At 43.7% G+C, this 15,538-nt stretch overlaps 1 protein-coding gene across 4 annotated transcripts in view; it reads left to right on the forward strand.

Moving 5' to 3' along the window:
- Positions 1-15,538, forward strand: part of LRRC3B (leucine rich repeat containing 3B) — a 93,874-nt gene that overhangs the window by 23,213 nt on the left and 55,123 nt on the right. The window contains exon 2 of one of the 4 annotated variants that reach the window (XM_045436351.1): positions 12,578-12,617. The exons of the other annotated variants lie outside the window; for them this stretch is intronic. The gene's annotated coding sequence lies outside the window, so the exon portion shown is untranslated. The remainder of the gene's footprint in view (positions 1-12,577; positions 12,618-15,538) is intronic. 4 annotated transcript variants of the gene reach the window in all.

Raw genomic sequence — 15,538 nt, forward strand, 5'->3', positions numbered from 1 at the left:
GTAAAGAAAAAGAAAATTCTGAGGGTAACATGGTGGAGAGTGATGAGGCAGGGTGAGATAGGATGGTCGTGGAAGGTTTCTCTGAAGAGATGGCCCATCGTTAAGATTACAAGGAAGAGTATTTTATTTTACACGTCTGTACTGCTTATTCCCAGTTCTCCCAGCCTTTGAGTTTGACGTCAAGGTCAAGCGTCTTCTGAAGCCTGACTGTTCTGTTGGGCTACCACGGGTCTGTGTTTCTGGTTTTGGTTCATGCCAGTTGACCAGAATGGAGCCAACACTCGGATGTGTTCTTGTGTCCTCGTTCTCTCGTTGCTAAATGCAGATGTCTGGGCATTTTCATCTGTGTGGTGGACTTTTGAAAAAGTTTAATCCAAGAGCCACAGAAAGCCCATCATTTGCTTGTACTGATACATGGTGATGAAAGTGAGTTATTGTCCCCAAATAATGCTGCAGGAAGCCTTCCAGCCAGCAATTTTCAATAATGCCACATTGGCACCCCTCTGAATTACTATCTTCTTTTGCTAATTCGATATGACAGGTTTCTAAAGCAATTTGAGCTCATGTAAAAGCAGTGTCAGAGAGAGTATTCAAACTTGCTTAGAGAAGGAACTTGTGCTGCATTCTTCCCGCAACGCCAACCCAGAGCCATTTGGATTCACTTCCTAGAGGCATTAAATATGCTTTACTTCTTTTCCCGTCACCTTTTTAGTTTCATCTGATAACTATATTCTATCTTCAGTGCTTGAATTTGCCTCAGAGTGTAGAGACAGTCAGCTGATTCTTTAGACCAGAGGCCACCAAAGATAGGAAACGAAGACGATGTTGCTTCGCACTTAGAGATAATTGCAACTTTTAAAATTCAGGCTGAAAGTATGTCCCTCATAAGCAAACGCTCACGACATAGGCCAGCAGGTAAAAAGGCTCCTGTGTGGGATTCAGAATATCATTTTTCCTTCTCTTTCCCGCTTCCACCTGGGTGAACCAAAGCTGGCCTTCCGGATGGCAGGGTGTGAGCCGGGCAGCATGGCATAGCACGAGACACACAGGATTTGGAGTCAGAGAATCTGGTTTGGGTCCCAGCCCCACCACTTATGGCTGAACTTGGCTCCAAGTCTGGCCCACAGTAAACACTCGACAAATATGAACCCCGTCTCCTCCTCCTCCTCCATCTTATTTCTTTACGCATGGTCTTGTACTTCCAAGGAGGAAGGCCCTTTCCCCACCTTTCCAGCCCATCTCTTTTCCCATTCTCTCCAAAGCCCCCATCAGTCACGCTGGCCTTCTTACGGTTTGTAGGATATGCCAAGCAGGTCCCTGCTTCAGAGTGGCTGAACGTGGGGCGCTGGGGTCAACTTCAGCTCAGGTGGTGATCTCAGGGTTCATGAGTTCGAACCCCTCCGGTCCTCTCTCTCCTTCCCCCCAGCCTCTCAAAACCAAAGTTGCTGAACGCGCCCTTCCTTCTGTTTGACATGCCCCTCCCTCAGATCACCCTTTGCTTGCCACTTACCCCTTGCCGTTCTCAGTTTGAGTGTCACCCTCAAGAACAGCCTCCCCATCTCTGACATACTGCCCCAATGGATTTTCTTCATGGCGTCTCTCACTGTCTTAAGTTATCTCGATGATTCATTTGTGTTTGCCGTTTATTATCTGTCTCTCCCTCCCAGCCCGGAGCTCCGTGGGAGCAGAGTCCTTGACTCCAGTGGGTGTACCAACAACACCTGTAACACACACCGGTTACTCAGCACATTATTTATTGTATGGAAGTTACCGGAAACTCCCTGAGAGATGGGACAGCGTCACAGGGCTATTCTGAAGGTCAGATGGTTCGGGTTTCTGAGAGTCCTTTGGAAATTAAATCACATTACGCAGATGACGCTTGGTATTATGAAGAATTCCCAACCTCATCCATGAACCACCCCTTCTCAGTGCCTCCGCCTGAAATATCCTTTTCACATTCGTACAGCATTTTCTGTAGAGATTGGGTGTTTGTGACACACGATTTCACTCCTGATATACTTCCCCGGCACGAGTTTCACATGAAACCTAGAGGAATTTGAAACAGAGGAAAACAGTTCCTGCTTGGAAATTGGTAGCCAGCAACCAGTTTACAGGTGTAAGCTTCAGTCCTCTAGAGGGCACAGAGCATGCAGCAAACAATGGCCAGCATCAGAGGGAGACTGTATTAAGAATTCAAGTTACACACAGCTTCCCTGTGCCAAGTTTGGCGTAAAGGATATGGCATCATATGCCTGGTTTGGGGGAGGCACGAATAAATGCAGAGGTTTCAGCTCAGAGGCAGGCACAATGGTGCGGCGGCCCTTCTTTGTTCCTCGCGTTCTTTCAAGACAGCAGCATAGTGATGAAGGAGAACAGTGCTGATAATGAGCTGCTGAGTACATCTTGCCCGTGTATGGTATAAGGCTTTTTTTTTTTCTTCTTCATCTACCTACCTTTGTGGAAAATTTTCAACCTTTACTATTTATAACCTTTTCAGGCTTCAATCAAGATGTAGTATGTTGGCTTTGAAAGAGCTTGATTTAAATTATGGAGGGAAAGGAAGGGGTTTCAGAAATCTCCATCCATTATTCATGATGTTTAGAAAGATGTGTTTTTGGAAGTGTGAAAATAATCCTGATAGAGACTGAATCAAGGAGCGAACGATGTTGATTTCGCGGTGAAAACCCCTCACTTGCTGCCACCTTGTAGACACAGTCTGCAGGGATGCTTGCCTTTTCCCCTCCCCGTTCTCCCTCCAGTTCCCCAGGCAGTTCAAAGGGCTTCTTTAAGTTTCAGTGGAAATTGAAGCCTCTGGTTTAAAAAACTGAAACCAAATCTTGAAAAATGTTGGGAAAAATCACTTCACCTGTAGCTCTCAAAATGGATGTTCGCCCTGTTTCTCAAAGTGCAAGGATTTTGGTAAACTGAGTCAGAAAAGGAGACTGAATATCCAGTCTGTTTTCTCCTCCCCCGCCTCCCCGGAAGATCCAAATCCTGCCCTCACCTCCTAGGATGTGGAGTCTTTTTCTCCCAAGAGAAACACACACAAATGCTCAGATCTACTGAAAAAAATAAATGTATATAGCACGAGGGCTTTGATATTTGATGCAAAATAGTTCAATTATACTGTTTTTAATTTGAGTGATTTGAAGAATGCATGGTTGCAACACAAAATTTATAATATGGATGAGACCTTAAAATCAGCAAATTATTGCTGATAAAGATGAATATACTGGCTGTCTAGACTCTCTTAAACTTGCGTCTCTCCCTTGAGACAACTCACCAATGAGAGTGAAGCCTTTTTCTTTTTTGGAGCGCTGAAGATTTCTTGTAGGAAGAGTTATTTAAAAATGAGAGATGGGGCACCTGGGTGGCTCAGTTGGTTAAGCATCCAGCTTTTGATGTTGGCTCAGGTCGTGATCTCTTGGTTATAAGGATTCATTTTTATTCTTTGTTTTAGGGTTTACAACTGAAGCCACTTGCGTTTCCAAGAAAAGAATTAGAAATAGAAGGTAGATCTTAATTTCTAAAAGATTCTCAGGGTTTCATATTCTATTGTCTGACTCAAGGTCAGCTGTCCCAGGTAGGACCAACCACCAGACAGAATTTTATTGGACCTTCATGTAAGTGATTCTTTTTTTTTTTTTAACTTATTTTTGAGGATGGAAAGCTTCTACTGGTTTTTGTGGAGAAACCAGCAGTTGAACTCTAGCATTCAAAGAGAAGTCTTTGTCCCTCTGACTTTTCTGTACTGTTTCTTTGGGAATCTAGCTCAGAATCTTTAGCTTAGAATACTATGTCAGCAGATACAAGAGCATTTTACTAGATGCCCGTTGTGTGACTATCTTCCCCAGTCTCATACTTCACATTCCCCAAGTTAAAAATTAGCCCAGCCTCTGAGTTTTAATTTTGTGATGTGTGATCCTTTGTCTAATGTCACCCATTCCATTGTATTTGAAGGAGAACTTCTTCAAATTCTTTTTATCACTTTATGCCTGTATCCACATTTGCTTCTCTTTACCCCCTTCCTTTACCCCAGTCCTTCATATGACTTCATATTTTCCTAAAATACCGCTTTGATTTAGTTACTCCCTTGCTTAAAGCATTTGGTGACACTCAGCTGCCAGTAAAGTCAAACCCCTTAACCCGGCTTTCAAGCCCACCTATGGCCCCATTCTACTTCCCCTAATAGATTTCATGGTGCATCTCCATGCTCCTGTTGGACATCATCCAAACTGTTGCTTGACTGTTTAACACACTCTGCATTTTCTACACCCCTGAGGTCGTCTCCACTGAAGATTTTCTCTTCTCCTCTTCCTTTTACTCATCCAATGCCATTGCATCCTTTTGAGACCTGGGTCAAACACTAATGCAGACATTTGCCTTGACCACCCCTGATTAAAGTAATCTCTCCTTTTTAATAAGATTCTATCTCTTGAATTTATTTGCACTATGGGTTGTTTGTTTGTTTGCTTTTGCCTTTTATAATCTGTGCCCAAGCTATGTCTTTTTTTTTTTAATATATGAAATTTATTGTCAAATTGGTTTCCATACAACACCCAGTGCTCATCCCAAAAGGTGCCCTCCTCAATACCCATCACCCACCCTCCCCTCCCTCCCACCCCCCATCAACCCTCAGTTTGTTCTCAGTTTTTAACAGTCTCTTATGCTTTGGCTCTCTTCCACTCTAACCTCTTTTTTTTTTTTTCCTTCCCCTCCCCCATGGGTTTCTGTTAAGTTTCTCAGGATCCACATAAGAGTGAAACCATATGGTATCTGTCTTTCTCTGTATGGCTTATTTCACTTAGCATCACACTTTCCAGTTCCATCCACGTTGCTACAAAAGGCCATATTTCATTTTTTCTCATTGCCACGTAGTATTCCATTGTGTATATAAACCACAATTTCTTTATCCATTCATCAGTTGATGGACATTTAGGCTCTTTCCATAATTTGGCTATTGTTGAGAGTGCTGCTATAAACATTAGGGTACAAGTGCCCCTATGCATCAGTACTCCTGTATCCCTTGGATAAATTCCTAGCAGTGCTATTAATGGGTCATAGGGTAGGTCTATTTTTAATTTTCTGAGGAACCTCCACACTGCTTTCCAGAGCGGCTGCACGAATTTGCATTCCCACCAACAGTGCAAGAGGGTTCCCGTTTCTCCACATCCTCTCCAGCATCTATAGTCTCCTGATTTGTTCATTTTGGCCACTCTGACTGGCATGAGGTGATATCTGAGTGTGGTTTTGATTTGTATTTCCCTGATGAGGAGCAACGTTGAGCATCTTTTCATGTGCCTGTTGGCCATCCAGATGTCTTCTTTAGAGAAGTGTCTATTCATGTTTTCTGCCCATTTCTTCACTGGGTTATTTGTTTTTCGGGTGTGGAGTTTGGTGAGCTCTTTATAGATTTTGGATACTAGCCCTTTGTCTGATATGTCATTTGCAAATATCTTTTCCCATTCCGTTGGTTGCCTTTTAGTTTTGTTGGTTGTTTCCTTTGCTGTGCAGAAGCTTTTTATCTTCATAAGGTCCCAGTAATTCACTTTTGCTTTTAATTCCCTTGCCTTTGGGGATGTGTCGAGTAAGAGATTGCTACGGCTGAGGTCAGAGAGGTCTTTTCCTGCTTTCTCCTCTAAGGTTTTGATGGTTTCCTGTCTCACATTCAGGTCCTTTATCCATTTTGAGTTTATTTTTGTGAATGGTGTGAGAAAGTGGTCTAGTTTCAACCTTCTGCATGTTGCTGTCCAGTTCTCCCAGCACCATTTGTTAAAGAGACTGTCTTCTTTCCATTGGATGTTCTTTCCTGCTTTGTCAAAGATGAGTTGGCCATACGTTTGTGGGTCTAGTTCTGGGGTTTCTATTCTGTTCCATTGGTCTATGTGTCTGTTTTTGTGCCAATACCATGCTGTCTTGATGATTACAGCTTTGTAGTAGAGGCTAAAGTCTGGGATTGTGATGCCTCCTGCTTTGGTCTTCTTCTTCAAAATTACTTTGGCTATTCGGGGCCTTTTGTGGTTCCATATGAATTTTAGGATTGCTTGTTCTAGCTTCGAGAAGAATGCTGGTGCAATTTTGATTGGGATTGCATTGAATGTGTAGATCCAAGCTATGTCTTAAGTTCCAAGACTGTGTCTCATAACTTTATGAACCCCTAGCTTGCCCTCTCACACATTATAGATATCCGGTCAGTATCTGTTATTTGCTATCAAGAATGAGGTAATGCTCTTTCTCATAAACATGAAGGTTGGGTGGCTCCATTTCTATGCTCATCAAACAAGCTTTGTTTGTCATATCACTTTACTTCTGAGGGATGAGCTGTCATATTCTGGGACCTGAAAGGCCCATGAAGAATACTCGATGGCATCACACCAGATCTGGAAGTGAGGAGAGTGGGGACACTCAGCTCATCCCATCAGTGGCTTGTCTAGGGTGGGACAGGGGGAGTAGCACACCCCGTGGGCAGGCAATAAGCAGGTGCACAGAGGATTTAAACCTGTCGTAAACCTGCTGAGTGGTTCTTCTTATTATCACCAAACACTAGCACATGTAAACAACGTCAGTGCTAAAATACTCTTTCCTCCCCAAAATATATGTTGCTGTGGTTACTGTTAAATTTTAATAATGTATGTAAACTACAGGGGCGCCTGCATGGCTCATTCGGTTGAGCATCTGACTTCGGCTCAGGTCATGATATCACGGTTTGTGAGTTTGAGCCTCTCATCGGTCTCGCTCCTGTCTGTGCAGAGCCTGCTTTAGATCTTCTGTCCCCCTTTCTCTCTGCCCCTCCCCTGCTTGTCCTCTCTCTCTCTCTCTCTCTCAAATAACAAAATAAACATTAAAAAAAATAATATATGTAAACTCCAAATTAGCACATTATTATTATTATCTAATAAATGCTGAATTATGCACGGGTGTTAATTTGGAGAGATCCCAATATGCCGCATGGCCCACACGGCCTCAGGTGTCCACTTACCAAAAGGGACTTAACGGATCCTGTATCCTTCCCTTGTTTCAGGCACAGCTTGTGCCCCCAGCCCCTGTGGGATCATGTATTCTTGCATTTAATTAGTAGATTTGGAATTAGCAGTGGAGGATGATGATTGTAAAAATGAATAGATCTTGAGTCTCATCTAATTCTCATCTAATTCTTTCATCCTCTGTGACCACTTGTGGTTTTTGTTTGTTAGTTTTTAACAATCGGATACTTCAAAGTACAGGGTTTTGTTTGATGAATGCATATTTTAGTTTGTACATGAAATAAATATATTTGTCCCATTTCATGATCATCACCACAAATCATTTTTTTTTCACATAGAGAAGGGGTATGATAAAAATGACTTAGTCCAAAAGTCATATATACTAAGAATTCTTATGTATCAGATGCATTTGTTTTACTGAAGGACAGTCTCCTAGGAGGTCCCCATGGAAGGCTCTACTCAATGTCACCTTATTAGAGAAGTTCCACTGATCAACCACCTACAGTCTGCAGTCATTCCCCTGCCTCCACTCTCTATTCCCACTCCAGTTTGTTTATCTCCAGAGCACTGATATATTGTGTGTACGTGTGTGTGTGTGTGTGTGTGTGTGTGTGTGTGTGTGTGTCCTCTGCTACTCTCAAGTTCCACAGGGCCAGGAAATTTGCTTTATCAGTGTTATATCCTAGACACCTGTACGATAGTCTGACATACATCAAGGCTCAGTAAATATTGGTGAATGAATGAATGAATGAAGTGTCATAATACATCCTACAGAGACCTTTCCTTTATGTTCTCTCCAGGGCTTATCTGAGTAGGGAGAATGAGCAGACTTTCACATGGGTCATAGATATAGTGCTTTTTTTTTTTTTTACCTAAACTGGAAGTTGATGGAAAATTGCCCCCAACTTTTCTACCCATTGTTTGGCCCTGTAGGCCTAACTCAGAAGATGGATGTGTAATCAGCAGTTAACATATATTGAAAATTTACCGTGTTAGGCCATTTAATATGTATTATCTCAATGAATTCTCAAAAAAAAATAAAAAGGCAATTTTAGAAATGAGACCAGTATCAGTGTGATCAGCTGGGTCTGCCCTGTCCCCGGGCCCAAGGAGGAAGGACAGCTGGGCCCTGGGAGGCACAGCCCAGCCCTTCATGGGGTCTTCTCCATTTCTCAGTCTCCACTGCTTTGGCATCGGCTCCTGCCAGCATATGCTGCCGGGAAGTGTTAGATGTCACCGCACAGCTGTGAAGTGGGGTGGAAGCCAGAAGCGGAGGGAATAGCACAGAAGAGCTAGGGAACTAAATGCAGGGCTTCAGAAGGTTAGGAGAACCACGTCAGCTCGAACCCTGCAAGAGTGAAAGAGATGGTCTTCAGGGAAAAGGATGCGTAGAAATCCAGGAGTTCATAGAGTCAACTGCACACAAGGAAGGGGCCCGTTTCCTGTGTCCATGCACTAAGAATGCCTCCACAATGATATTCATTCTGTCAATTACCCACCCCTCAACCCCACTTTTCCCCCAAACCATTCATAGATGTTTTAGGGACTTGAAGGCAGCTTTTTAAAAAGTGTATATATTTTTAATTACAAGTTTAAATTTCTGCTCTAAAACCCTGCCATAACAAAGTTATAACAACACTGCAGGAAATAAACAGAGCATCTCCTGAAATTTCACCATGCTAAAAAATATTTTTGAGTTTTTCTGGGCTCCTCCCTTTCTAGTTCTTGTCCATCTGCATGCATATTTTTATTTTGGCAGAAGCCTGTATCTGGAATGTAATGGAATCTGTTTCTGGAGGGAGTTGTGGCTTCCACTGCCACCAGTGCAGGGCATGGCCAGGGTCAAGGAGGAGATTGAAGGGATGACAGCATCCCTCGTAGATTCACACATAGGGAGAGGTCACCCCAAAAGCAGAGGCTGAGCTTGTGAGATTAAAAAAAATGAGATTGGGGCTCCTGGGTGGCTCAGTCGGTTAAGCGTCCGACTTCGGCTTAGGTCATGATCTCACGGCTGGTGGGTTTGAGCCCTGCACCAGGCTCTGTGCTCACAGCTCAGGGAATAGAGTAAGGAAGAGAGAGCAAAAGTGCCTAAAAGAGTGGATTAAAAAAAAAAAAATACAACAGACATAGGTGGGAAAGGGGAAAATGGGGTAGGAAGAAGTTATTAGAGGGAATGAATGAAAGGAAAATGACTTGCAGCTCCCTGACATTCAGTTTGGCCAATTTGTGTTAGCCACAGCCTACATCGGGGCAGTTTCTCCATGAAATCTAGAATTTCTGTCATTTTTCTTCAGGCAGAGTAACAAATATGGTGGAAAGACTGATTTGAAATATTCTCAAAGATGGGCTTGGATATACATGTGAGTTCAGATGTTGCAGAAATTGGTCTGTCATTAATAATATTTTAGGAGAAACTGACATGCCATTTCTCACTGATTTAAGCCTCTGGGAGGATGAGAGAGGTGGAGTATAAAACGAAACATGTAAACCGTCAGAAAGAAGAACTCACAGAGAAGAAAGCTGACGGTGCCCCTTAAGCAACAGTAAGATAACCTGAGTCTCGCAGAGATTTTGAGAACTCTTGACCATGCTGGGTGTATTAGGCCTTTAAATCAATCTGATTACTGCTCAGGGCCAGGTATTAGATTTTACTATGAATTATAAGGTTACTCATATAAAGTCACTCTGAACTGTTTGTTTTTGAGAACAGACTGTGCCCATGTGTGTGTCAAGAAATAGTTATGCCCGGCCATACTGAAAGACGCCATCTTGAAAACAGCGGTTCATCTCACGGGTGGCGTTTGGTTTATTAAGAGGCAAGTTACGTTCATGTGGATATTGGAGAAGAAGTTTATAGTGTCCATACTTGGTGGCACCAGATGGCTATTTTTTCGATGTCTAATTAAGAACCTAAAATAGCCTGCACGATACATTTCCTAGATGCAGAAGCCCTCCACAGCCTGGCTGAATTGTGATGCCTTCCTGTTCCTGGTGGTCTGTTTCTAATAACCTGCACAATAATGTTATAGAAGCAGACCGAAAATCCATCAGAAATGTAGGTGTCCTGGAACGAGACCAGGGTAGCCTTACCTTTTAGCAAGCCAAGGCCCAGATCCGTTCAGCATGCTGAACCAGATGCTTGAGTCTTTTCCCACTGACATCCATCTGTACCAAGGGAGACAAACTTAAGAAGTTCACTGTCCAACAGCAGAGGCCTAGAGAGGATTGTAAGTATCTATAGCAATGGTTTTCAAGCTTCACTACATGCCAGAGTCTCCTGGGAGCTTCTAAAATCCGCCAAGTTCCAGGCTATGTTCTGTACACATGAAATCAGAATTTCTAAGGCTGGGGCTGAACGATCAGTAGTTTAACATATCTTCCAGGTGGTTCTGATACACAACTATAGATTAGTATAAGAAATGCTGATGGGAAAATAGCGAAGGCTTCCTAGGCAGGCAGTAAGGAGGGTGTTCCAGGCAGTGGGAACAGCATAAGCAAACACAGAGATAAGAAAGCATGTAGTGGGACAGTGCAAACTTGGTTGCTTTTTTGTGGTTAGTTTTTATTTTTTGCTTTTGTTTTTGTTTGGTTTTGGCTATAGCGTGGAGGCGTAAAGGAACAGTGGGAGAAAATATCATAGAGTATCATGATATGCTATTAAGGGGGTTTGACTACCAGGCTGATGAAATCTTACGTGTAGTTTTCGAGGCAGAGGTAACTATTAGAGAGAAAAGGTGTTTGTTTGTTTGTTTGTTTGTTTTTTCATTCATTTTTGGATGCTTTATTGTATAGCCTCACCCCAAACGCCAATTTTTCCCCTCGAGAACCACAAGCCCCTTTTTAAAAATTTATTTTATTTTTAGAGGGAAAGAGAGCGGACAAGCAGGTGAGAGGGGCAGAGGGAGAGAGAGAAGCTCACGCAGGCTCCATGCTCCATGCAGAGCCCGACGCGGGGCTCAGTCCCATGACCCTGAGATGGTGATCTGAGCCGAAATCAAGAATGGGACACTCAACCGACTGAGCACCACTCGGGTGCCCTGAGAACCACAAGCACTTTAAAGATATCATATAAATGTTTCTTATAATATCCCTTTGATGTTGGGGTCGGATAAAAGAACCCTGCTTTACGGGTGACAAAATGGAGGTGGTTCTCCAACACGTTTCCTAAACCATTGACAGATGGCATCTGGGTTACAAGCCTTCCGGTGGCTGGCAGAATTAATTTTTGTTGACAAAATGGCACCATTTTGTTATATCTTAGCATCCTGTCAACTATGGCAAAGGAGAGCAGAAGCCTTTCTTTTCTTTCTCCGAGTCCTGCCGGGCACCTTGTCTCCTGTGTATTTGTCTGTGGACCCAATGCCTTCCTGATGACAGTGAGGTAGGAGGCAGGGGGCGGTGAGGCTGCAACTTGAGTGAGGACACGGAGGTAGACGTGAAGTTTTCATTCAAAGCTTGAGTTGTACGTGCACATGCCATCCAGGGGGCCATTTTAGAGAGAAAAGAAAACCGCAAGAAGCAAACCTTAAAAAAAAAAATGTTGCTCCACATTCAATAAAACTGAGAAAAATCACATTGTCCTTGGTAAAAGCAGCTGCCACTTCTTCCAGAAGGCCTTTGAAGACGGGCTGCCACCTCGGTGCCATGAGAGGCGGTGCACCGTGGAGCATGAGCCCGGGCAAATGCAGCTTGCTTTCCGGCCACTGTGTTTCAGCTGAGAAAGAAACGAAAGGGCACACTTCCGGACACACTCATCTCCAAAAGACTGCTTCCTAAAACTGCTCATTGTGCATGTTAAACAGAAACCAGAGGCTCCCGGAGGCCTCTCCGACTCCTCTTTGCAGATGTTTTATTTTTGTTTGTTTGTTTGTTTGTTTGTGTTTAATGAACAAAGCCCCGGTGTATACAAAGTGCCTACGGGAAAGCAGAAACTCTAACTCTGCGTCACATTTGGAGGCTCGTGTGGCTTTTAAATGACGTCTCCCAACTTTAGTCATTAGCTTGCATCTTCATGATTTTTGCACACAATTTCCTAATACTTTTCTTTAAATGGACTTACTTTACTTAAATTATCTACAAAGAATACATATGTATGTGGATCTCCGTTGATACTTACACAACTCCCTTAATGGAAAACTAGTAGCACTTTTCATAAATGGAAGCTTAACCTTAGGAACTAAGACAGAACTAAAGGACTAAAACAAAGGCATTTCTTGATAGATACTCTCACCCACCGAGGAGTCCGACTTCGAGGCCTGGCCTCTTGGTGAAAAGGGAAGGTTTGCAAGGGGTGTGAAAGACAGAACGGCACCAAGCAGGGCAGTGGCCATGAGTCTGGAGAAGATGGAATGGAAATGAGACCGCTCAGAGGCAGACGCACCGGTCTTTGGCCAGTGGCCCCTGTTGGCTCTGCATGAGGGTGATGGGCATTTTGTCAGTGTTGCCCCCAGAGAACGCAGCTCCAGTCTGCCTGCCACGTGTCAGCTCAAATGCCAAAATACCTACAAGGGATGTGGCTAAGATGGTAAAGATCAGGACAGCGAATCTTCGAGAGTTCCTTCAGATCTAATCACCCCCTTTTATTTTGCCTGCAGAAAAGGCAGCTCCTGATGGTTTGATAATCCCAGGAAGAATGTCCTTGCTCTCGGTGTGTATGAACCTAACTGGTAACACACACTGTAACTAAATACAGTTGGATTTAGTGGTTGTCGTCTTTAACACAATACCAAATAAGAGAATCATGAGAATTTGGAGTGTCACGAAATTTGAAAATAGTGCGCTGCATGGCTGTAGTTGTATGTGGGCACATTTTATTTTGGTGAGGGGCTGATTAGATTTGAAGCAGAGAGAACACTGTGGTGTCCATATATGTGTCTGTGTTTTGTATTCACGAAGCACTATGGTAAACGGAAACTTTCCAAAGTAGTTTCGAAACTGCTGGGCAAAGAAAGTAATGAGGGAAATAAGCCTGCAGTCACAGAGCAAACATTACGACCCTATCTTTAAAGCCAGTGACCAAAGGAGAAGGAAATGTAATTCTTACTAACCCTCTGGAGTTCTCTTAAAGCCTTTGAGACACATAATAATGTCCTTATCTTGAGTTACATGCTGCTTTGTTTATGTAGACTATTAGTAAAATCCAATCTAGAGCCTGCTACAATTGCATGACTAAGGCCTTCTGCTGATAAATAGATCTTACTCGACAGGAAGGACTAGGATTATGAGTAAAACCCAGTAGTGCTGGAGACAAACCCGCTTCTGTTCATTTCACCGATTCATCTGCCCTGTTTGCATCGGCAGCACCTACCTGCATCTTTTTCGTTGTCAAGTAACTGTCCTTTGCGGCTGTCTCCTCCTTGGAATGCCAAGTTGAAGGAGAGCTCATGTCTCTGATTTTCTATTACCAATTGCCTGTATTACCTTCAGCCACCATTCTGGTTGTGTTGTGGTGACAGAAAAGCCCACGGTGCACATGCTAAAGATCGCTAATGCCTGCTGGTTACTAGACGTCCTTTACGGGCCAGGGCCTGTGCCATGCCTGTCACTTACATTGTGACGTGGCTTAACATTCACCAGAACATTACTGTTGTTTATCATCACCTTTTTATAGATGAGGAAACCAAGACTCTGAAACTAAGGGGCCAGCCGGAGTTTGCGTAGCTGAGGAATGACGGAGCTAGACTCCAGACTGAGGTCTGTTCACAGAGTTAATCTCATCTGCTTCTCTACACTGCCTCCAGTTGGCTCAATGACTTACGAGCCCAGTGAACAATCACCACAGGGAGGGATTTGACAGTCTCTGTGAAACAGAGCAAGACTCACGTCGCTGCTGCTGTTGCCCCAAATGAGCTGGCAGGCAGGGAGGCTGGTTGTGTATCATAGCCAGGATCCTCTAACTGCTTAAACAAATTGACCCAATCATGTCATGACTCAACACAACAAAAGTTTTATTTCTTTTTTTTTTTAATTTTTTAATGTTTCTTTATTTTTGACAGAGAGAGAGAAAGAGAGAGATACAGTGAGGGAGGGGCAGAGAGAGAGAGAGGGAGACACAGAATCTGAAACAGACTCCAGGCTGTCAGCATAGAGCCCAACGTGGGACTCAAAACCACGGACTGTGAGATCATGACCTGGGCCGAAGTCGGACGCTTGACTGACCGAACCACCCAGGTGCCCCCAAAAGTTTTATTTCTTAGTCAAATAGTTTCCGGGGCAGTTTGAAGTTGATGGTAAGGTGGGAGGGAAAGGTGACTTTGCTCCATGTAGCCATTCAGGGACCTCAGCTGTCCGAGGCTCTGTTATCACCATGCGTGGCTTGCATGGTTGTCGTTGTTTGCCATTGCAGTCAGCCAGGAGCAAAGAGGTTTAGAGGAATGTACATGGGATACTTTCATAGGCCAGGCCTTACAAGAGGTGTATGTTCCTTGCACACCCATTCCATTGGCCAGAATTCAGTCACACGGATACCCTAATGGCAGGGAAGCCTGTGAAATATCGTCAAGCTAGGTTTCCGAGAAGAGGAGGAAATGAATTGTCCCGAATACTCCCATCAGGGGAGCAGAGGAAAGCTTCCCCAGTCTAGGAACCCAGACATTTCCTGACAACCCATTACTAACAGCCACTTGGCAAGTTTCTCATCTGAAAATCAGAATCAATCGCCCTTGGAGCTTTTCCACTCCACAGGGTAATTTAAGATCAAAATTAAGGCGAAATAAGGTATGTGCGTATGCTTTGTATGCAACTTAGCATGGAATAGTAGGCAAAGACCTAGACTGAGATATGGAATCCAAGTTCACATTCTTTTTTCTGCCACTTCCTAGCTATGTAAGCATGACTCACTCATTTGAGCTGTGAGCTGCAAGGCCTTTTCTGTTAAGTTAGGAGGAAAAGCACCTCCTTACCTTCTTTGTAGGCTTCCCGAACATATACAAATGAATCGGCTATGAAAAAGTGTTGGAGAAACCATTCAATGTCAAGGAGATAATTAAAGCATTTAATGTTTTGTCTTTTGGTATCATCGGGGACTTCTGCTTAAGGGCCTATTACCTGGGGAGTTGCTTTCTGAACCCCATGATCCGTGCTTTGCCCTTCCCCCCTGGCTGAAGTAGAGCCTTTATGCGTGAAAATGTTTTTTTTTTTCTAAAGATTGAAATAGATGTTCACTCTCAACACACACCGTGAGTAACTAACTGTAGGCTCCTGAGCGAACACCCTGCATCACCTCCATATTTGGAATCCCCACCAGGTATTCGTACGTTCCAGGTATGCAGTTGCTGTCCAACTGTTGCTTACTGAATTACTTTCAAGTTTAATTTTTTTTAAGTTATTTATTTACTTATTTATTTTGAGGGAGACAGAGACAGCATGAGAAAGGGAGGGGGAGAGAGAGAGGGAGAGAAAGAGAGAATCCCAAGCAGGCCCCACCCTGTCAGCACAGAGCCTGACGTGGGGCTCGAACTCACAAAACCATGAGGTCACGACCAGAGCTGAAACTCAGAGTTGGACGCTTAACCGACTGAGACACCGAGGCACCCCTGAGTTACCTTCAATTTTAA

The sequence above is a fragment of the Leopardus geoffroyi genome, chromosome C2, assembly GCF_018350155.1.
Source record: "Leopardus geoffroyi isolate Oge1 chromosome C2, O.geoffroyi_Oge1_pat1.0, whole genome shotgun sequence".
In the NCBI taxonomy this organism is placed as follows: Eukaryota; Metazoa; Chordata; class Mammalia; order Carnivora; family Felidae; genus Leopardus; species Leopardus geoffroyi.